Source organism: Erpetoichthys calabaricus, chromosome 11, assembly GCF_900747795.2.
Source record: "Erpetoichthys calabaricus chromosome 11, fErpCal1.3, whole genome shotgun sequence".
Taxonomy (NCBI): domain Eukaryota; kingdom Metazoa; phylum Chordata; class Cladistia; order Polypteriformes; family Polypteridae; genus Erpetoichthys; species Erpetoichthys calabaricus.
In genome coordinates this window covers 51,266,170-51,290,959 of record NC_041404.2, presented here as the reverse complement: position 1 = coordinate 51,290,959, position 24,790 = coordinate 51,266,170, and positions in this window count along the sequence as shown.

Below are 24,790 nucleotides of genomic sequence, written 5' to 3'. Positions count from 1 at the left end.
GGAAAAGTCATCTCTGATGGAGGATCGCAGGAATCGTGGGAAAGAGGGGTCCTTTCATTGGATTGGCTGGCCCAGCACTGTTTCAGCCGTGGAATGGCCAAATGGGGGAGGCAGCTTGAAGGATGAGGTCTCCAAGACTCTACACAAATCCAAATCTTATTATGGGATATATCATCTACTGTTAAATTCTGCTCTGTACTTCAAAAATTTTTTTTTTTTTATTTCTTACTATATTGAGAAATTGTTCTGTTCTGTGTACTGCATTGTATTGTATTGTATTGACCCCCTTCTTTTGACACCCACTGCACGCCCAGCCTACCTGGAAAGGGGTCTCTCTTTGAACTGCCTTGCCCAAGGTTTCTTCTATTTTTCCCTACAAGTTTTTTTTTGGGAGTTTTTCCTTGTCTTCTTAGAGAGTCAAGGCTGGGGGGCTGTCAAGAGGCAGGGCCTGTTAAAGCCCATTGCGGCACTTCCTGTGTGATTTTGGGCTATACAAAAATAAACTGTATTGTATTGTATTGTATCTGTAAAAACAATAATTCACAAGTATCAACCCCATGGGACGACCCAGCTTTCATACCTTGCAGGAAGAAGATGCCTTCTGTCTCCTAGAGAAGAATGGACTTTGGCCCAAAAAGTGCAAATCAATTCCAGAACAACAGCAAAGGACCTTGTGAAGATGCTGGAGGATACAGGTAGACAAGTGTCGATATCCACAGTAAAACAAGTTCGACATCGACATCACCTAAAAGGTTGCTCAGCATGGTGGAAGCCACTGCTCCAAAACCACCATAAAAAAAGCCACACTGCAGTCTGTAATGGCACACATGGACAAAGATCTCACCTTCTGGAGAAATGTCCTCTGGTCTGATGAATCCAAGATCAAACTGTTTGGCCATAATGACCATTGTTATGTTTGCAGGAAAAAGGGTGAGGCTTGACCATCCCAACTGTCAACCTTGAGGATGGGAGTGTCATGTTGTGGGTGGTGGGGGTGGGGGGGCGGGGGTCAGGGGGGCTTTGCAGCAGGAGGGACTGGTGGACTTCACAACACAGATAGCATCATAAGAAAGGAAAATGATACACTGCAGCGCCATCACAAGAGCTTCAGTGAGGAAGGTGAAGCTGTCGCACATGGGTCTTCCAAATGGACAAGGACCCCAAGCAGACCTCCAAAGTTGTGGCCAGATGTCTTAAGGATAACATGGCCAAGGTATTGGAGTGGCCATCACAAAGCCCTGACCTCAATCTGATTGAACTGAAAAAGCAAATGTGAGTGAGGAGGCCTACAAGCCTGTCCCAGTTACACCAGTTCTGTCTGGAGGAGTGAGCCAAAATTCAAGCAACTTATTGTAAGAAGCTTGTGGCAGGTAACCCAAAATGTGTGGCTCAGGTTCAACAATTTAAAGGCACAAAGTGGATGTAATCTTGTGACCCACTGGACTTGTGATATGGTCAATAAAAGGTGAAATACACTGAGGTGTGGTGTAGTGGCTGAGGCTTTAGACTTCAAATCCCACTTCTAACTCCTGTGTGACCACAAGCAAGTCACTTCACCCACCTGTGCTCCAATTGGAAAACCAAAGGAAATGTAACCCTTTATATCATAAATGTCATCTCGGATAAAGGTGTCAGCCAAATCAGTAAATGTTAAGGTCGGTGAACATTGTTGGAAACATCTGAACAAAGCAGACACCTTAAACGATGGGCCAAATTTATAGTTTGTTAGGATCAAATCTGTGGAGGGCTTAGAAAGTGAGTTTGAAAGAATTCACTCTAAGGGTATGGAAACGTCCGACTTCAACTGTAGAAGTGTGGAGGATAACACATCATTCAAGCCCACCTATCAGAACTCAGTTTCAAGTCACCCAGTGCCTGCAAGATTATCCAACTGGACTTTGCAGTTTCCCTTTAGCCTTCATTGTGTGTCTCTGCAGTTGTATATGTGGCACATGATGGCAGTCGGTAATAGTTGTTTGGGTGGTGTTTGCTGGGAAACAAAGACGTTTGTGAGTCCCTGCTGTCGGGCGCCTCAGAACCATGGCGTGCATGTTAGGAAACACCTTTCTGTGTCTGACAGGATGGGGCGAAAGAAAACAAGCCTTCTGCCTCCCGGCGCTGTGATAAATGATGTCCTTGCCATCTTTGTTTTTCACTGTGACGGCCAACATAAACATATATGGAAAGCAGCGCACTGAAAGGTCAGAGTCTTCTATCTTCTGCCTTCCAGGCTGACAACTTTTCTTGTGATAAGATGATTTCGGGAGATGCGCTTTGTGTTGTTCCTTACATGCTGAAAGCAGACAGTTGTACCAGCTAAGGGCAAGGAGGTTGTGCAGATAGACTCACTTATTGTTGATAGCTGGCTGTCCTCGTCTTCTTCTTCTTCTTAAATTCCATTGACGTTCCTTTTGCTCAAATCGTTGAAGATATTCTGCAAGTTTTTGCCTCGTGTCTTATATTAAGGAGCCTCAGTGTGTTTCCGCATTCAAGCTGATAGTCGACGTCTTATGGCCATGCAGAGGCTCTCGTGCACAAGAGTGGGACGCAGTCCTGGACAATTCTTTAATACCACGGAATAAAAAACACAGAAGTTTTATTTTCTGTCATATTTACGTTTTAAGGTATTGAAATGCAAAATAATTGCTTTAATGTGATGTTTTATTTAAGATACAATCGTAACAAAAAGCAAATAAAGAAGAAATTGACAGTTTGGATAAATCTTTAGTCTCTTTAACCCTAATGTGGTGTTTGTATTTATGTTATTCAGAATCTGGTAGACCCTCAACATGATTGGGTTTTTGAAACAATAAAAACATAACATTTTATGTAAAATTATACCCAACAGATGTTGGTTTTATAATATCTTACAAACAATATAGACAACAGGTATGCAGAATCATCTGAGAAGTTCTGATCTTATATTTGTAGTCTGAGGTGTACAGAGTGAAGAGAAAGGCAGACAGGCCTGCTCCTTGGCCTGCTTCAGTGTTGCTCACATCCGTATCAGAAAACAGTCCTTGATTGACACAGAACTGCGGCCTGCCTGACAGGTAGTCCATTATCCATTAGTTCAGGACCCCACAGGCTCATCCACCTTCAGATCTTTGAGTCTACCCCTTAACAGGGATGGCTGGATGGGACTGAAGGCCCTGGAGAAATCAAAAAACAGAATCCTCACAGTGCTGTCCGCATTATCCAGGTGAGAATAAGCCTTGTGATGCAAACAGATAATCACATCCTTAACTCCAATATTTGTCCAGTTGGCAAACTGCAGTGGGTCCAGGTGGTCTACCACAAGACCACTCATATAGTAAAAGGACCAATCTCTTAATGGGCTTCATGATGGAGGATGTAAGGGCCAGTGGTCTGTAGTCATTAGCTGAAAAGGGGCCTGCCTTCTCCATACAGGATGTGGCAGTAGCACTTTCTGGAGCCTTAGGTGACTGAAGAGGTGACAGAGGACAACATGAAGTTGGTCACCACAGGCCTTAAGAACTCGAGAACTGACTCCTGTGTGTAGCTTCTTCAGTTCTCTCCTTACTTGGTTTTCAGTTATGGACAGTCTGAGTATAGGAGTTTTTCACCGCACCAAAGAGCTAGATCTGTGTCTGGTCACTAATCAAGGAGTGGATGTAGAGGTGGTCCACTCCTACAAGTACTTGGGGGTCCACATTAATGACAGGTTGGATTGGAGTAGGCTTGTTTTTCTTAGGAGACTGTGCTCCTTTAATATAGGAAGTGACATCCTTCACATCTTCTACAGCTTTCTATCCTGTGTTGTGCTGGGCTGGCAACCTCACCTCAAGAGAGGGGCCTACTGAATAAACAAGCTAACTAAAAGGACAGGCTCAGACATGGGATGTACTCTGGACCCCCTGGAGGTCATAGAGGAGGAGAGAATGAAACTAAAACTGAATGTCATTATGAACAATACTGCACATCCACTTCATGACACACTAACACTGAGGACATTTAGAAAATGAATTAATTAGCAGAAGTATGTGAAGAAAATAATGGGGGGCCTTCATATAACAGCAATATAGTGCCTCACAGGGACTGGGCCTGCCAAGTCAGAAGTTGTCTTTCTTTTTCATTTTATTGCTTTGTAGTTATTCTGAAATGTGTTTAGACCAAAGTGTGTGTATTTATTTATTTAAAGAGCTTCTGTAAAAAGCCAATTTTCCCCCTGGGGCTCAAAAAAAGCTCTATCAATAAAGATTGAGCAAAGTGGTGGCTTTGAAGCTAAGGATCTCAGTTGGCAATCGGAAGGTTGTCGATTCGAATCCCATACCATATCCGTTGGTCCCTTGAGCAAGACCCTTAACCTGCAACTGGTTCATCCTGAGTATGACGTTAATCTGAAAACAGCCCTTCAAGCAGGACCTCCAACTTACAGGGAGAACTCAGGGTTCGTGCCAGGATTGGCACTCCAGCCACTATAAAAAAACTCACACTATTCAGTGTGGAGCTGAGGGGTCACCCACTGCACTTGGGTCCCAATCCAGGTGGATGTGGCAACATACTTTCAGTGCATGCCCCCAACCTCTCTCCTATGTATCATATAGCGCCTTTCACATCTATATATTGTATGTGAACTATCTATCTAAGTATTAATTATATAGTGCCTTTCACATCTATCTATCTATCTATCTATCTATCTATCTATCTATCTATCTATCTATCTATCTATCTATCTATCTATCTATCTATCTATCTATCTATCTATCTATCTATCTATCTATCAGTGGCGGGCCTTCAGGGCCTTCAAGGCCTTCTCTGCTGGCCTAAAAAAATATCTGAATCACAAACTGATGTTAATTATATTCTGTCCATGAATACTTATTAAATAATTCCAAATAGTCTGTCCACTTCCTTTCATAGCTTTTCCGATGGCTGTGCTGTTTCTAGACATGTATTTTCGTATTAAAGCATTTAACCAATCACATTTCAGCCATCATTTGTTGCCAGGCAGGGTCAAAGTCAAAGAAGTCTGCCAGGAGGCCTTCACAATCCGTTCTGCAGGCTCCTCTAACACAAAATAGATGTCGATTAAACCATTGCTTCAACCAATCAGATTTTGAGTTGGTTTCACTAGGGCCCTCTAGCAGGCGTACGGCAACGTCACCGTATTCAGACCCGTTGATTGGATAGGATGGTGTAAAATAAAAATCTGAATGAGAGCATCATGGGGCAGCTGTACACATTGATATGTTTGGCGGTGAGCATTCTCGTGTTCACTGCTTCTGTCGAGCGGACATTTTCAGCCCTAAAGCGAATTAAAACTTATGGCAGAAATACGACAGGGCAGGTTCGACTTTCAGCATTAGCTTCGATGGCGATAGAAAGGGACTTCGTGATGGAACTGAAGCGCACAGATAATCTGTATGACAGAGTAATTGAACTGTTTTTGAGGAAAGAGAGGAGGATGGATTTTGTTTATAAATAATCCGAATTTTTGGTGAATAAAATGTTGCAATTTTCTTAAATAATATTGCAAGTTTTTTATGTGTGTCGCGCGCTGTAGCTGCAGTAGAAAGGAACTTGTTCACCCCTGGTTTGTCTATTCAATAAAGGCATTTATTGTGGCTACAGGAGTTATCTATCTGCGATGCAACAGCTCTTTATACTGTATTTCTGCATATTAAGATTGTTTTTATAACCATAAATTAGTTTTTGAGGGGCGGGTTGATTCAGACGGAGCACTACTGAAGGCCTAGGTGTGAAATGCACGGTCTGCCACTGCTGTCTATCTATCTATCTATCTATCTATCTATCTATCTATCTATCTATCTATCTATCTATCTATCTATCTATCTATCTATCTATCTATCTATCTATCTATCTATCTATCTATCTATCTATCTATCTATCTATCTATCTATTTCGGTTTTCTGAAATTATGGATTTTTGCTTCTGTTTTATACATTTTGTCTTTGGATTTTGGACTGGCTTTGTTTACTTTGGGTTGCCTTTACAGGGCAAAAACGCTCTTCTAGCTTTTATTTCTTCTGATTTTCATTCTTTTTAATGTTGGAATCATTGGACTATTAATTTGGGCATTTTTGGTATTCCAGGTTTTTTTTTTTTAATAAATAAATAAACCAATTCTGTATTAACTGTCACCAGAGACACAGCCACAGCTTTGGACAGTAGCTTAATAAACTTAAATGTGTGATGTCATATTTTAAGAAAGAATCTTGAAGAAGAAACAATCCATATCAGTGCCTGACTTGTGGTCTCAGGTTCACTGACTGTACTGTAAATGTGCACATAAGAAATCCCCCGCCTCGTTCAGCCCTCATTGGAAATTCATCCGACATGTAACTTTGACATCATTACCATAATGAAAGCTTATCCTAATACTTGCCATAAAATAGACTTTTTGATGTTTGGATTTTGTAAAAATTTCAATCAGTATTTGTGGTGATTGTTTTTTACTTTATTAAAGACAGAAATAAATTAAAACCTCTCGGCTGTATTTATCCCACGAGGGTCAGTGACGGGTGAAGCTTCCTTGCATGTCAATTTTTTTTTTTTTTTTTAAGTGTGCTTGGCTTGTACTATCGAGTTTCTGCTTAGTCAAAAGGAATAACCAAGATGAAAGAAAAGCTCACATTTCATAAGGAATAAAAGAGAATTGAGAAGCAGAGATTAATAGAATGTGAAGGAGGTGGCAGCAGTCTGCAGTGTAATCGCATTGTGGACTGGGAATGCAGTACTAGTGGCATCAATCTTATCAACGGAGTGCATCTGCCAGAATCATCTGAAATATTATTATACAAGTAAGGCCTACTGTCATTCATGTGCTTTGTGATGTCTTCACATATGTACATGTTAAAAAGTTTAGAATTTACTGTTTGCACGTTATAATTTTAAAAATTGTGTACTCTCTCTGTACTGAGTACGTGTCGGTACGCAGTAAGGGGCGCTATACAAACCCAAATTGAAGTACAGTGAATTAGTAAGTTATTTAACACTAGCCAAAGTATCCAATGTTGCTCATGTATAATTGTTTAATGGGTTATGGTAATAAAGCAAACATTTATCTGTTTTGTAAATTTTGACCATTTTGTCATTGCTGGTGGTCCCATCTGTCATCTTCACTACTTTGCTATCAATGGCTAAGCTCTCATGAGTTTGTTCATTTTATGTATGACTGAATTCCGTAAATGTGATAACTCCTTGCCAGGTTGGCACCATGAGTGCTATTCCTTTTGTATTTCCTGGTATTTTGATTGATGTTTAATCACACAATGATAAACTGGATGGCCTGTTGAATAACTGAATCATTAATATGGCATGTAAGCTTGTAGCGGTGCTACATGATTAATGTTGTCATAAATGAATTTTGTGCCGAGTCCAGTCTTTAATTGTGTTGTCCTGTTTCCATGGTCTGTGTGTCTATGTAAATATGCTCCCCTGGAAACAAAAGGAGGAAGGATAACACTGTGGAACCAAGGTCCCTCGTGATAATTTGTCCTGTCAATTCCATCACCTGTATCCGGGACATTGACTATTTAAACAGGAGGTCAAAAAGAAAGAAAAAAGACTACACTGCCATTCCAATACAGAGCCAGGAGAAAGCACTGATCCAAATCATTCACCGCTTTGTCTACCTGACAATTTCAATGCCCGGCCACAACATCTTTGCGTCGCAAAACTCCAGGGTTCTGGATCACGCCACGTACCGAGGATAAGCACGGTGAGACTGTTTCTCGTTGTTTGGTGGAGGAGCGAGCCATCATTTTCATCCGTGTAATTTCCGTTGGACAATTACTCATTTCCATTAAATCTTTTGTACTTTTATGTGCGTTTCGTGCTTTCTGTGTGTCTTATTGAGTTCGTGTTCTGTGTGGGGTCGAGGGAGGGTTTGTATTTTATATTAATCTTGTGCTGCAGTCTTTCTTTTTATTATTACTTTCCGCCGGACACTTTTGGGGTTGAATGTTATGTCGGGGTTGGTTGGGGTGTGATATATATATATATATATATATATATATATATATATATATATACAGTAATCCCTCGCTATATTGTGCTTCGCCTTTCGCGGCTTCACTCTATCGCAGATTTTATATGTAAGCATATTTAAATATATATCGCAGATTTTTTGCTGGTTCGCGGATTTCTGCGGACAATAGGTCTTTTAATTTCTGGTACATGCTTCCTCAGTTGGTTTGCCCAGTTGATTTCATACAAGGGACACTATTGGCAGATGGCTGAGAAGCTACCCAGCTTACTTTTCTCTCTCTCTCTCTCTCTCTCTCTTGCGCTGACTTTTTCTGATCCTGACGTAGGGGGATTGAGCAGGGGGGCTGTTCGCACACCTAGACGATACGGACGCTCGTCTAAAAATGCTGAAAGATTATCTTCACGTTGGCTACCTTCTGTGCAGCTGCTTCGTGAAGTGACATGCTGCACGGTGCTTCGCATACTTAAAAGCACGAAGGGCACGTATTGATTTTTTTTATCTCTCTCTCTCTGCTCCTGACGGAGGGGGTGTGAGCTGCCGCCTTCAACAGCTTTGTGCCGCGGTGCTTCGCATACTTAAAAACCAAACAGCCCTATTCATTTGTTTGCTCCTTTGAAGAGGAAGATATGTTTGCATTCTTTTAATTGTGAGACGGAACTGTCATCTCTGTCTTGTCATGGAGCACAGTTTAAACTTTTGAAAAAGAGACAAATGTTTGTTTGCAGTGTTTGAATAACGTTCCTGTCTCTCTACAACCTCCTGTGTTTCTGCGCAAATCTGTGACCCAAGCATGACAATATAAAAATAACCATATAAACATATGGTTTCTACTTCACGGATTTTCTTATTTCGCGGGTGGCTCTGGAACGCAACCCCCACGATGGAGGAGGGATTACTGTATATATATATATATATATATATATATATATATATATATATACTGTTTGGCGTTTGTTCGTTTCTTTTTTTTTATCAAGACTAGGGGGCTTCGCTCTCCCACCCCACAACCCGAACCCGCATCAGGGATGTGGATCTAAAAAAAGAAAGGGAAGCCAGACTGCTGTATTGCTGTATAAATGTAAAATTCGATATTGCCTCTGTTAGACTTTACATTTCCAATAGTTAGTTTTACTGCACTGATTTTGTTCAGTGTTTATTAGAATTTGATTTTCTTTCTGTTTATGTGTTACTTTGCAAAAATAAATGTTTTGTTAAAGGAGGAGACCAGAACGACAGCAATTATATTGTACTATAATAAATAGTCATTTCACATTGTTAGAATAGTTATATTAAAACCTGTTGTGTTAAATTGGTTACAAGCAAATTTGCTTATAGCATTTTTTGAATGCAGTAAATATACCGTACATTGTTAATGATCTAATACACATACATAACTGTTTATAGATGTGTATTTTGTCAGTGATAGATAGATAGATAGATAGATAGATAGATAGATAGATAGATAGATAGATAGATAGATAGATAGATAGATAGATAGATAGATAGATAGATAGATAGATAGATAGATATTTTATTAATCCCAAGTAGAAATTCACATACTCCAGCAGCACCTTACTGATACAAATAACAATATTAAATTAAAGATTGATAATAATGCAGGTAAAAACAGACAATAAGTTTATATAATGTTAACATTTACCCCCCTCCCCTCCCACCTAATCCCCTACCCCGGGTGGAATTGAAGAGTCGCATAGTTTGGGGGAGGAACGATCTCCTCAGTCTGTCAGTGGAGCGTGGACGGTGACAGCATTCTGTCGCTTAAGCTGCTCCTCTGTCTAGTGATGACATGGTTTAGTGGTGAAGGTGAAGGTGTTACTGTGATATTGCAATATGAGATTGTGTTAAAAGATCAAATGAACATAAACAAATTAATTGTTGGATTGTGAATGCAAAGAAACTATTCTAGTTTTAAGTCAGGGGTGTTGTAGCTGGGACTGAACTGAAGGCCATTAGTTACAGTGATTTTATTGATACCTGAAGTATGTTCTTTTCAACAAGAATAAATCCTCCTGTGTGAAGCTGACGCCAGCTCAATGCGTGTGCTCTCTCTATTCTTATCACAGTTTTTAAACACTGGCTGGACGGAAGAACAGCAGCTGTCCGACTCTGAATGTTTCAGGGGTGACAGTCCCGTAGGTATCTCCACAAGGTGTTGTGGTGTTTCTTCAGGGCTTCCGCTTGACCTGGAAGTGCTTCCATCGAGCTAAGTCCTGGCACCAGAAGTACTCCGGGGTCCGACATAAAAGGAAGCCATCTGGCCTGTTCTATTTGAGTCAGAGTCAGAGTGTGTCACACATGTGCGTAGGAGGACCTCCGCTCTGACTCACTCGAGGGATGTAATGACCCACCGAGACAAGGGGTTGCTGCGTTAGCATCATTATCTCCTTCTTTTAGCCTGGTGAAGTCTTTTAGCCCCAGCTCATTTCAGTCCATCCACCATAAAGTCCCGGGTGTCATGTCATTACTGCTCACAGCAACCCACCAGACAGAGCAACTGCAACCTTTTGTCTCACCTTTTGTAAAGAGGAGTGCTGTTTTTGCTTATTCCTGTTTATTTTGCTGTCTCCGATTGGCACCCCAAAATTTCCTGCACTGCATCCTGAGCTGTCATTCCCGCACTTGGCCACAAGTGTTATGTTGTGTAAAGTTTTAAAGTAACATCACAATGTTGGATGTGAATCTCTTTAGTTAAATCCCACTGCACAGTGTGAAGGTGCGGCTGGGTTTGAGCTGAACTAATGAAAGTGTCGCCATCTCCCTTGGACACTGGAGCACGCCGTCCAGTCTTGTACTTCCAAGCATTTGTCTTGTTTTCATTTCACAAGGTGTACTCATCATAATAAATGCGCACCCGGCACCTCAGCCAAATCTACTAACATGCTGTGGCATAAAATTCGTGTTTAACCTTCTGCTGTTGCTAGGTGAGGTGAGACAAAGGAAAAACTGAGATATTGAGCGGATACACAAGCGGACATCAGAGGAGGCAGAAAATCATGTTTACTATATTCATCATGCGCGCTCGCCGGCTCTTTTTGAATATTTGATTCTGAATGATGTGGCAATTTAAATGCAAGTCACTAGAGTGCCGGGTGCCCACCACGCTGGCGTTTCATACTTTAATTCAAATGCATTGATTCTGCGGAGCTGCAGAGCCACATTCAGACTTGACTTCTTTTCATCTGTCCTTACTTTATACATGCATCCAATTTCAATAATAATAATAATAAAATAGTAAATTAATAAATAAATAATAATAAAATTGAAGATAAAATGTTTTATGCTAGAGAAGGTAGTAGCCATGATTGGGTAGAAGCATTTTCAATAAATGGACGCTTGAGGGCGCTGTTGCCCCATGAAACCTAACAAACAGATGCAGACACTGGTTTAAAAGCACCAAGAAGTAATTTAATTTTCTTCTCCAAAGTGCCCCAAAGCACCTCCACCACCATAAACAAGCAATAACTATAATAATCCCACAATACTAAATACAATAATTCTCCTCCTCTCCTCCCAGCAGCTCCGTCACACTCCCTCCCAACTCCGGCTCGGCTTGCTGGGTCTCCCATAGTCCTTGACCCGGAAGTGCTCCTGTCCTTCCGTCCATGTGATTTAATAGCACTTCTGGGTCAGATGAAGACTTGTATTCTTCTTCAGCCTGGAAGTGCTTCTGTTCTTCCGACCCTGTGACTTGGGAGTACTTCTGGGCTATACGGGAAAATAAAAATCCCTGTGTCTCCCTGCAGCGTCAGACGGCGGCACCCACGGCACCCAGCAGGGCTGTGAAGCCGAACTCCATCTCCCATGGTGCCCTGCGGGAATCCGGGGCACTTCGATGCTGCAGGGGAGACGCCATCTAGCGTCCTGGATGTGTCGGCTGTCTATCACAGCATTTACATTTATTTGCTTAGCAGATATTTTATCCAAAGCGACTTACATTGGAGGTCAACATCATCACGTAAACATCAGTCTTGTGGACTGGTTTGGCAGCAATTGTTACAGGCCAAGGTGACAAAATTGACCATCTCAGGTTTTCATGCATGGGAAACAGCATAAGGGATCTCGTAAATGGAATTACCTACCGTGCCAGGGGTTGGCGCTGTCTTGTGATCCTTTCTCTCTCTCCATCACTGACAACATCTCCTGGACCCGCCCCTTCCCACCATCTTCAGCAATCCAGCCATCTACTTTGGTTCTGTTTGGACTCGTGTCTGTAAAGACATCTCTGCAACTAATTACCGTAAATACTCGCGTATAAGTCAGGTCTTGAAACCCGAAAAATCGATCATAAAATTCAGGGCTGTGGAGTCGGTAGATAAATCCTTTGACTCCGACTCCAACTCCGACTCCTTAGTTTCTGATACTTCTGACTCCGACTCCCCGACTCCCTGTCCCCCAATATGCTAATGTATTTTCCATGTTGATTAAAGGAATGCAACATACACGTCATTTAACCACAGAACTACTGGCTGGGAAACTGACTCTCCACTGTATTGGCCAGTTTTAACAAAAGACAAGAACCCCTGAACACACATCAGGCCATAGCACACACCTCCAACTACATCATTACACTTGTTTACGCTCAAATGAAGTTGTTAAATACATTATAACTGAAATAAAATGAAAACACTTTTTGTAATGTACCATAATCCAGATTACAATATGTGAAAGTCAGGTTGTATATTCACCATACTAGTAGTAACACAAATATGCACTGGGCTTTATTCTTACATCAGATAAGTACTTAATTATGACTATTGTTTATGAAATGGGACATTTGAACTTGCTATATTTTTTTTTCATTGCAATTTAAATTTATTATACATTTTTACCGTCTCCGACCCCGACTCCAGGTACTCAAAATTGTCTCTGACTCCAACACCTCGACTCCGACTCCACAACCCTGGTAACTGGTGGATCCAACAGGTGATTTCTGTCTTGGGTTGCGGTGCCCCTCCATCATCCCTCCCCTCTTCACTTACGGGGACAACATTTACTGACGCACATATAACAGACAGTAAACGGGATGATGAAAATAAACAGACAAGAAATAAATACTTATTATTATGTAGCCCTTCTACAAGGTGGTCTATGATCCAGGAGATTGTGGGGGCATCAAGATTCAAAGCCTTGAGCTTTATTCCCTAGAATGGTGTTAAAGGCACTGGAAAAGTCAAAGACCCTGATCGTGCCCATGATGCCCGGCTTTGTCCAAGTGGGAGTAGACTCTGTGGAGTCTGGAGATCAGAGCATCCTCTGTGTCTGATAGGCAAACTGCTGAGGCTCAAGATATTCTGAAACCAGGGGTCGTAGCTGTTTTAGGACCAGCCTCATAAAGGGGTCTCATGATGTATGAAGTAAGAGTAACTGGTATGTTTTGAAAATAAAATTCACTTCATTTTTTTTTTTTAAATAAAGCAGTGTCCCCCAAGTGAATATAAAAAGTCCAACCAGGTGCTAACCTTAAAGTCTGAAACACCACCGAGTTTTCATTGACCGTTTAATTAACTTTAAGCTAAAATTCAGCCCTGGTGGCTTGGGAAACAGCCAGACGACTTTCGACAATATGTCTGCAGCTTCCATTTGGGCAACTCCAACGAGAGCTGTCAAGGCTAAGAAGTCTGCATTGTGCAAAAAGCAACTCTCAGGTAATTTTGAATTGAAAATATGCATTAGTGGCTTCCTCTTAAAGGTTACCCCCCTAATGAATACAAAAGCCTTCTCTTGTCTCTGAACAAAGAGCACTGAGCTCATTGTCCAAGTTGCTCATAATCCTTTGTGCAGATAATGACAAAAAGAAATATTGTACTGGAAGATGCATATCTATGTGAATGCTGAAACAGATGAATATCTTTTATTATTTTTTATTTGTAATGTGAATTCTTCGGCTTTCCTTTCAACCACTTAAGGTACCAGTAATGTGTGTAGCGGTTGGAGAGTTTCTTTTGAAGAATAAGAATGCCATCGTTCGGTCTGCTTTCTGGACCTGCTTTCTCATGACAGAACCAATCAGTTCCACTCACTTCAAATTATTTTTATGTCTCTTCACTCAGGTTCATTAAACACAAGATAAGATGTTAATCTCCATTGTGTGAGAACTTATAAGAAATTATTTTTGCACTAATGATAGTGAAGACTGGTTGGCACAGAGGGGTTTTGTCAAGTGGGCATCCTCCTTCCTTGACATTTCTGTGTTTAGTCCACTACAGTGATGACTTATGGCAATGCTGAATCACCCATCTCTGTGTCTACCTCATCTTCAGCATAATTACTTTGGAGCCCAACTGGGGTCTCACTCCACATAACATAACATGAAAGATGTCTAGAGTGGACTGAGTATGATTACTGGACTCAAGTATTTCAGGGCATTGACAAAGCTAACACCCTGCACCAAGTTTTAAACAGATATTCCCTCTAATTGCCACCTTCATCCAATGGTCAGTCTCTGACCACACCATCCCTACAACATCAACCACTCCTATCATGTCAACTGGAATGGCCAGTAACAAGTCCACCTCTGCCCATCAGTGTGCACTGCCCTTAACTGAAGATCAAGTAAAGAGACAACTGAGGAAGCTGCACACTGGAAAAGCAGCGGGACCAGATGGAGTCAGTCCTCGAGTTCTTAAGGGCTGTGCTGACCAACTATGTGGTGTCCTCTGTCACCTGTTCAGTCTGTCCCTGTGGCTCCAGGAAGTGCCACCACTGTGAAAAACATCCTGCATTGTTCCTGTTGCAAAGAAGGCAGGCGCCTGTTCACCTAATTACTACAGACCACTGGCACATACATTTCACATCATGAAAACCTTGGAGAGGATGGTCCTGGACTATATGAGTCTTCTTGTGGTAGACCACCTAGACCCACTGCAGTTTGTCAATTGGACAAAGATTGGAGTGGAGGATGTGATTATCTGTCTGCTGCAGAAGGCTGGCAGCACTGTGAGGATTCTGTTTTTTGATTTTTCCAGTGCCTTCAATACCATCCAGCCATCCCTGTTGAGGGGCAAACTCAAAGATCGGCAGGTGGATAAGCCTGTGGTGTCCTGATGATGGACTATCTGTTAGTCAGACCACCAGTGTGTGAGACTCAAGGAGTGTGTGAGCAACCATTCTGTACACCTCTATTAATAATGGCCATCTATCTATCTATCTATCTATCTATCTATCTATCTATCTATCTATCTATCTATCTATCTATCTATCTATCTATCTATCTATCTATCTATTGTCACAGTAGGGGGCGCTAGAGCTCCCTTGAACCCTCAGGTACCACTCCAAACACTTGGTAAAAATCCAATTATTATTTATTTTATAATAATGTGCACAAAGCACCCTCCACTCCACACTTCACATACAATACTCAATAATCAATTACTAATCACCAATCCTCCTCTCCCAGACGCATTGCCACCCTTTCACCCAGCTCAGCTCACTCGTCTGGGGTTTCCCAGAGTCCTTTATAGTGCCTGACCAGGGAGTGGTTCCATCCCAACAATCCATAAGTCCTCATCACTTCCGGGTCAGATTAAAAGTCCTTTTCTTCAACCCGGAATCACGTCGTTCCTTCTGGTCATGTGATCATGACGCACTTCCGGGTTATAGGGCACGTAACACTCTGTAAGCCTCCCTACAGCGGCTCCTGGCGGTTCCCATGGTATCCAGCAGGGTTGTTTATAAAAACTACAATGTCCATAATGCCCTGCTGGAATTTGGGGACCTTCCATGCTGCTGGGAGAGCTCCATCTCATATTTGGCCGGTCATCCCTCACACTATCTATCTATCTATCTATCTATCTATCTATCTATCTATCTATCTATCTATCTATCTATCTATCTATCTATCTATCTATCTATCTATCTATCTAGATAGATAGATAGATAGATAGATAGATAGATAGATAGATAGATAGATAGATAGATAGATAGATAGATAGATAGATAGATAGATAGATAGATATGAGGGAGGCTGCCACCTAGCATAGTTTGGGACTAAACACCCCCCAGAAGCAGTCCTTAACAGTCCTTCCATTTTTTCCAAGCCAGGAAAGGTAATCAAAACACATCCAGCCGAGATGCTTGTCTATACCACCAGGTAAGGAACCATCCCCTCTCCTAGCTGGGATGCTCGTCCATCCCATATGGCATAGATAGATAGATAGATAGATAGATAGATAGATAGATAGATAGATAGATAGATAGATAGATAGATAGATAGATAGATAGATAGATAGATAGATAGATAGATAGATAGATAGATAGATAGATAGATAGATAGATAGATAGATAGATAGATAGATAGATAGATAGATAGATAGATAGATAGATAGATAGATTTTTTATGTCACCGGCCCAATACACCACACTGACCATCACAGAATTATAGAAGATATTAAGGATGTCACTTCCCACATTAAAGAAACACACAGCATCCGTAGACAAAACAGCCTGCTCTGCTTTTTCTTCTTAAGTTCATATGTGTTTCAAGATCAATCTAACTTGTGATTGATGTTAACCCCCAAGTACTTGTGGGAGTGGACCACCTCTACCTCCACTCCCTGAATAGTGAACGGACATAGAAGTCTTTTGATGTGGTGAAAATCATTAACCAGTTCCTTGGTTTTGTTGCACATTCGAATGAACTGAGAAGAGACTTTGCTTCCCATCCTGCCTTTATTGGTTGCGGGTGGTCCCTTTAGGCCGGGTTTATACTTCACGCAACGTGACGCATGCTGCAGCGGACGCTCCTGCTACGCAAAGTTTTTAGTGTTTATACTTGTGTGCGTACTTTACGTAAATCTGGAGGAATCTGCCAGGTGGCAGTGCAAGATATCATCACAGTGAGAACATGTTTGGCTTCTCTGTGTTGTGAATTGCCTAGAACACCCATTAAATTCTGATGACACCTTACCGCAATATCTCTGAAAAGGATGTTTATTGATTAAATCCAGGGATGTGTCCATTCAAGCAAGCATTGGGCACGAGTGAGAAACAATCCCTGGAAGATGCCTCGGCTCATCGCAAGGTGAATACAAGCACACACATACACTAGTGTCATTTTAGCGGCACCAAATCCCCAAATCTGCATAGGAAGGAAACTGGAGCACATTGAGGAAACCCAGCAGGAAAACATATAAACTCCAGGCAGGGAATATCAGCAATGTGACTCCCTGCAACACTCCGCCACTGTGTCACCCCCATGTGTGTAATTATTAACAGTATTCATTATTTAAACGAAATTACCGATTTATCTGTAAAATGTAATATACATACTTTAATGCTTTTCATCATGAAAGTGATATCAAGTATAAATCTAAGGATTCTAAATGTGCAGAGAGTTGGAATATCATATATTTAATGTGTTCTGTGTGGTGATCTATTGCTGTTTGCCACTGCTGTCAGGAGCAGAGGAAGCCCTAGAAAAAAAGACGGCACAGAAGACGGTATGTGAGACTTTTAAAATGTATCGTGTCATTACGATCGGGAATATGCGACCCTTGAATATAAAAGCACCACGAATACATCTGTATGTCGGCATTTTGCTTCATCACATCGAACCATTTATCAAATATCGAAGCGTGCACGCCGATCTTGTAGGATCCGTAAAGCAGTTTTCTGTCACATGTAGATAGTAACCAGAGACTCTGACATCACATTCCAACTTTTAGCACACTGCGCCCCCCGACTTTTTGCTGGTACTGCAACTCCACTCTACTGTGTGGCGTTAATTTCCGAGGACCTGCTCAGAGGCCGCGTCAAATGAACGCTGAGAACACGTGGCAGCCATGATGCGGGCGCGTACGCGTTCTGAGCATGAAGTATATACGGGCCCTAATGATGATGGATGTATGGCCCCACCTCTTGGTAAATCCACCCACAGAATACACAAAACATCAGAGAACTGTTGGGTTCAATGCCTTGTTTTATACCTTTGTTCATTTATATGTCATTTAATTAAACTACCAGTCAAAAGTTTGGGGTTATCCAAAAATGTTCATGTTTTTCATCCATCCATCTATCCATTATCCAACCCGCTGAATCCGAACACAGGGTCACGGGGGTCTGCTGGAGCCAATCCGAGGGCACAAAGCAGGAACCAATCCTGGGCAGGGTGCCAACCCACCACAGGACACACACAAACACACACCAAGCGCACACTAGGGCCAATTTAGAATCGCCAATCCACCTAACCTGCATGTCTTTGCACTGTGGGAGGAAACCCACGCAGACACGGGGAGAACATGCAAACTCCACGCAGGGAGGACCTGGGAAGCGAACCCAGGTCCCCAGGTCTCCCAACTGCGAGGCAGCAGCGCTACCCACTGCACCACCGTGCCGCCCATTCATGTTTTTCAAAATACCATTAAATTAATTTTAAAATATAGCCAAGTTATTACTAGTGTTTATAATGGTTATTACTGCTTAAAATGACTGCCTTTAAATTTATTATTCAAATGTGGCTGCAAATCCTTATTGGGGCCCAATGTCTTGTCAGGGGCCCTCAGCCTGGGATTCATCTCTGGTCCCAAACATTGACTAAGCTGCCTCCATGTATTTCTTGTTTATCTCCCCCTATGTTTCTCATTCTAATAATCCACACTCCTATACTAAGCAGCTTCACAACGATGGGAGTTGCAGGCTGTCTTTTTTAACATTTTTTAGAGCTGCCATTATGATCGCAGTACCCCACGCTCTCCTTACACTAATTCAATAAATTCAGACCATTAATCTTCTCAGCAGTGAGAGAATTTAACCTGATCTCCCCCAAGTCATCCTGACTAAATGAAACTCACCACCAGGATTCAAGTCCTACAGCTTAAAATAGTCTCAACATCTAGCATAAAGAATTGCCGGCTGTTTTATCTGAAGTTTAAACTAACGACCTGACGTTGTCTTAGCAGGCAGCACTGACTCCAAGGAAGAAGTAGATGGTGTCTGGGGCTCCCAGGCTGAGCTTTTATGGACGTCTGTGGGGACGCCTCAACCTTTCAACACACACATTCGGCATTTGCACTGGAGCACACAAAAGAGCTGGCCTCATTCACACAGAACCCGGCTCCCGATTCTTCAAGCTAATTTCAAAGGCTGAGACGGTGACACTTAACGTCTTCGCCGAGATAACAGCTTCAATGGTGTGAAAAGCCTTTTGATGTAAAACATTTTTTGTCTGACCCAGCCAGGCTCGACAAAACACGTTTAGGATTATCTTGGGAAATGTCAAATCCCTGAATACGCCTTCCAGATTGTTTTTTTTTTTCCAAAGTCATGAACATCTTAAATCTTAAATTAAGTCATAAACCAATAAGCAAATTAGCAGACAACTAAAACCTGGAACCCCTCAGGCTGTGCGTTTTAGAATAACTAGTAATGCTCTTCCAACTGGATTTAGAGAGTTCCAAAATGAATGGACAAATCACTTAAAATGTCTGAAAGGATTTGTAGAAATGTTATGGGGTGGATAGGAGAAGGAGGAGGATTACAGAAGTCGGGTTGATGACTTCACTGAACAGAGCCGTTCTGCCGGAAGGTAGAGAAAAAGACGGAAGGAATATTTAAAGAGGTGATTCATAGTGATAGCCAGGAATGGGTCGATACCAAAAGGACATTAATTCTAATACCAAAAACTCAAACTGTGAACTGAAACTCGACTTGATGTTATTTGGGAAGAATTAAGTGAACAGGACTGGTGAGCTTTGTTGGGCCGAATGGCCTGTTCTTGTCCCTATTCCTAATCTGGTACTTAAACAAGTGTCCCCAGAATTTCATTGAGGGACCTGCTGGCAACTCTTCCAAAAGTTGATGCAAATAGAAAGAGATGGCACAAGTGTGACACTGCATGTGAGGGTGTGCCAGGAAAAAGCCTTTACTGTCCAAAAGAACATCCGAGCAAGACAAACAGTTTGCCATTGAAACATCTAGGCAAAGGATTTTCAAAGCTCGACTTGATGTTATTTTAGAAGACTTAAGTGGACAGGACTGGCGAAATGCGTTGGGCCGAATGGCCTGTTCTCGTCCAGATTGTTGTATTGTTCTAATGACGGAGGAAGTCAAAGGGGGAAAAATTCAGACGTGAGCGTCAGTAGGGTTAGCGCCCTAGGAAGCAAGTTACCCTAACTCTTCTGTAACATTATTTACCGCTCTGATGCTGATCTTTCAGATCATAAAATAGGTCAATTGACGAGAAGAATTCATAATTACCTTATATTTTTAATTTAAACTGCACCCTTCTTACATTTTCAGTGGGCTAAAAAATCAAATGCGGATTAGAATTGCGTGCGGATTAGATTTAGAGCTGTACATGCTGCAAGAACAATATATTTGTGTAGGGTTGCCAGATGTCCTTCATATACGGGACATGTCCCATATTTGATCATTTTGTCCCCTGTCCCATACTGACCTTTCAGGGACACCCAAATGTCCCGTATTTAGTTCATTTTCAAATTTTGTAATAAAAATATATTTTTACTTCCTTCTTACGGTACTTAGTTGTAACTTTATAAGTAATTATACTTTCTTGTCTCAGATTCTCTTGATGAAAATAACCCAAATGTAACGAGGAAACGAGTGTTTGCTGCCTGTTTGTGACTCGTTCAGTTGCTCTGGTTGGCTGAGGACAGCGACACTCTTACTGTTTTGCTCTCCAGCTGCGCTTCTGTGCAGTTCTGGATCAGCATTGCAACATACGGCATTGACAAAGTGTGTTGGGACCGCTTCTGTTCTCCTTGTACCTGCTGCCACTCTGTGCTATTTTCATCTTTATGCAGACAGGTTTATTTCCCTCTGAAGTGCCCTGGTCCATATTCTGTCCAGCCCCTGCTTGATTGCCTTATTGACATAAGGAGTTGGAAGGGATTCAATTTTCTAAATTTTAATGAGAACAACACAGAAGTCATGTTATTTAGACCGAATGGCACCAGCGGGACCCCCTGCACCAACCTTTCCACTGTGGCTCAGTTTGAGAAATCCATGATCAGAAATTTAGGTGTGAAATTGGATTCTACTATAAAACTTGATAGCCATGTGAACACAGTGGCATTATCTTGCTTTTTCGAGTTGGGGTGGCTGTCAAAAATCAAGCCTGTTTTCTCTGAATGCAACCTCGAAACAGTGATACGTGCTTTAATAACCTCTCTTGTCTAGATTACTACAATGCGCATCTTTTTGGAATTAGCCAGGCCTCCATTGCTCGCCTACAGCTGGTGCAAAATGCCGCTGCTCGATTTTTAACTGGCACAAGCAAGTATGAAGCACGTTACCCCGATTCTGGCTTCCCTTCACTGGCTTCCAGTTCGTTTTCAAATCCATTTTAAGATCCTTGTATTTGTTTTTAAATCCTTTAATGGTTGTGCCTCATTTTACTTTTTGGAACTGTTGCACCCTTATGTCTCGTCTCGCTCTCTCAGGTCAGCAGACCAGATGCTTTTACGTGTTCCTAAGAAAAGATGCAAACTCCGAGGTGATTAAGCTTTTTCAGTTGCAGCTCCAAAACTCTGGAATGATTTGCCGTTGCACGTTAGGTAGGCTCTTTCATTTGCTGTCATTAAATCCTATTTAAAACACACTTTTACTCCCTGGCCTTTAACCCAGTATGGGATGTTGACTATCTGTGTACTTCTTATTATGAATTTCTTCAGCTCTTATGTGCTTATGTTGTAGCAGGTGCCACATGTGCTATTGTCCCGTTGGCAGTTTGCAGCTCCTTAGGGTGCACTTCAAGAAAAGTGGTTATTGAAAATACACCTTTAAGGGGGAGGTCGTAATACGGACAGGATGATTGATGCTGAAGACTTTAAACCAGAAAAGAAGGGTAGAGAGAGAAACAGAGAGAGAGAGACATCGTGTGGTGGAGCAAGGGGAAGCAGCGCGGTAATGCCAAGAATACACCTGCTGGAAGAAGTTTTCTTTTATTCTTTTCACCCGGCAACACAAGGGAGATGCATCTCTGAAGACAGACTATTTTTTGGTTTCGCTGGCAATTCTTTGGACCGGTAGGACAGAACTTTTTTGTTATTGGCTCGGTGACCGGCGTATTCTTTTAGGCTTACACTTTGCTCAAGAACAGTAAAGACAGTAAACCAATTTGGGAAACTGGTTCCTCTTAAGCAAGAACAACTCACCCCTAATCTGTAAAAAGTTGTTTTGATTCTATGTTAGGTACTTGTTTATTTTTTGTCTGTATGTAAATATATACTGTATATATATATATATATATATATATATATATATATATATATATATATATATATATATATATATATATATATATATATATACTGTATATATATATATATATATATATATATATATATTTACATACATATATATAGTGGCGAACAGCCCGGACACAGACAGGTAGACACGATGGTTTCACCACACACACGTTTATTCATCATAATATTTACAGTGGAAGTGCACATACCCAGTGCCGAAGCACCAATCACCCCTTTAAGTCCTGGCCACAACACAATGCCTTATTAGTCTCTGGTCCGCCTCCACTCCTCTCCGCCAAGCTTCATCCTTCTTCCACCCGACTCTTGCCCCTGACTGGAGGGAGGTGGCCCCTTTTATTCACCCCAGAACGGCTCCAGGTGCATCCTGAGAGCTCGTAGCCACACCCCTGTGTGGCGGAAGCTCCAGCGGTGAAACTGGAAGTCCACCGGGTGTCTCCAATTCTCTTCCCCCCCAGCACTTCCCGGTGTGGCGGAAGTACTGAGGTCCAACACTCCCAAGGCATTGGGGCGCCCCCTGGCGTTGACCACAGGCCCCTACAGGGATGAGGGATGGTCCCCACAGCAACCAGAGAGGACGCCCCTTCATGTTCCGGAGGATCCACAAGCCCTCCTCCGGTCCTCCTGGGCATGAACGCCCGCAGTCCAAAGACATGCAGGTTAGGTGCATTGGCGATCCTAAATTGTGTGTGTGTGTGTGTGTGTGTGTGCCCTGTGGTGGGTTGGCGCCCTGCCTGGGGTTTGTTCCTGCCTTGCGCCCTGTGTTGGCTGGGATTGGCTCCAGCAGACCCCTGTGTTGGGATATAGTGGGTTGGATACTGACTGACTGACTGAACATGTATTGGTCATTTATTGAAAATCCTGCACCTTTAATTTTTTCTGATTATTTTGGTTTTGTGCTACATCACAAAAGCATGTATGTTTGATTACCAGGCAATTATAAATTGGCCCAATGTGAGTGCATCCTGTTTCACCAAGACATGATTCCTGATTTGTGCCCCACTGAGATTTGTCTCAGCTTTCCCATACTACTGAGATTTTTTCCCAGCTTTTCCCAGCTTGATGATTATGTTGCCATTATGCCTAGAGGAGGTTTGCAAAATTATTTAGTATTATATATTTGCAAGTAAACAAAGGCAAAATGTACCATTTGAGTGGTGCCCCACAAACATCTATATTATCATAATACATTATACATTAAGTAACATTACAATATTATATATTATGTTATTTATTATGTAACTAGCAAAATACCCGCGCTTCGCAGCGGAGAAGTAGTGTGTTAAAGAGGTTATGTAAACATATATATACATAAACATATATACATATATATACATATCTACATATACACAAATCTACATATACATATACATATATATATATATATATATATATATATATATATACATATATACATACATTCACACACATATATATAAATATATATATATATATATATATATATATATAGAGCAAAATACCTGCGCTTCGCAGCGGCGAAGTACTGCTTTAAAATTTTAAATAATAAACTGAGGGAAATTATACCAATAATTATTTGTTAAGGATCTCTTTGTATACCATGTTGTCAGTTCGCCCCTGCGGTTGTAATATGACCAAGTTGTGCGCTGAGCTTACTCTTGAGCATGCAACGTATACTTGGCCATGTGAAAAGCAAATCCAGAACAGCAAGACCGCGCCAGCTGCGGAGCTCAGCTCGGAGCGAAATGAAGTGAATGAAATGAGGTGAATGGGAGGGGAGATGATCACGTGACTCCAACACCCGCCTTAACTCTCCATCCCTCCACAAACACACAAACACAGTCTCTCGGATCCCAACTCTCGTTTATATATATAGATAAATAGCAAAATACCCGCGCTTCGCAGCGGAGAAGTAGTGTGTTAAAGAGGTTATGAAAAAGAAAAGGAAAAATTTTAAAAATAACGTAACATGATTGTCAATGTAATTGTGTTGTCATTGTTATGAGTGTTGCTGTCTTTTATATATATAATATACACACACACACATATAAACATATATATACATATACATATATATACATATCTACATATATATATACATATACACATCCACATATATATACACATATCAACATATATATATACACATACATACACACACACACACACATATATATATACACATACAGATATATAAATACATACAGATATATATATATATATACACACACAGATAGATATATATACACACACATATATATATATATACATACAGATATCTATAAATATATATATATATATATATATATATATATATATATATATATATATATATACACATACAGATATATATATACACATACAGATATATACACACACACATATATATACACACATACAGATATATATATATATATAGCAAAATACCCGCGCTTCGCAGCGGAGAAGTAGTGCGTTAAAGAGGTTATGAAAAAAAAAAAAGGAAACATTTTAAAAATAACCTAACATGATTGTCAATGTAATTGTGTTGTCATTGTTATGAGTGTTGCTGTCATATATATATACATATACACACACACATATATATATATAT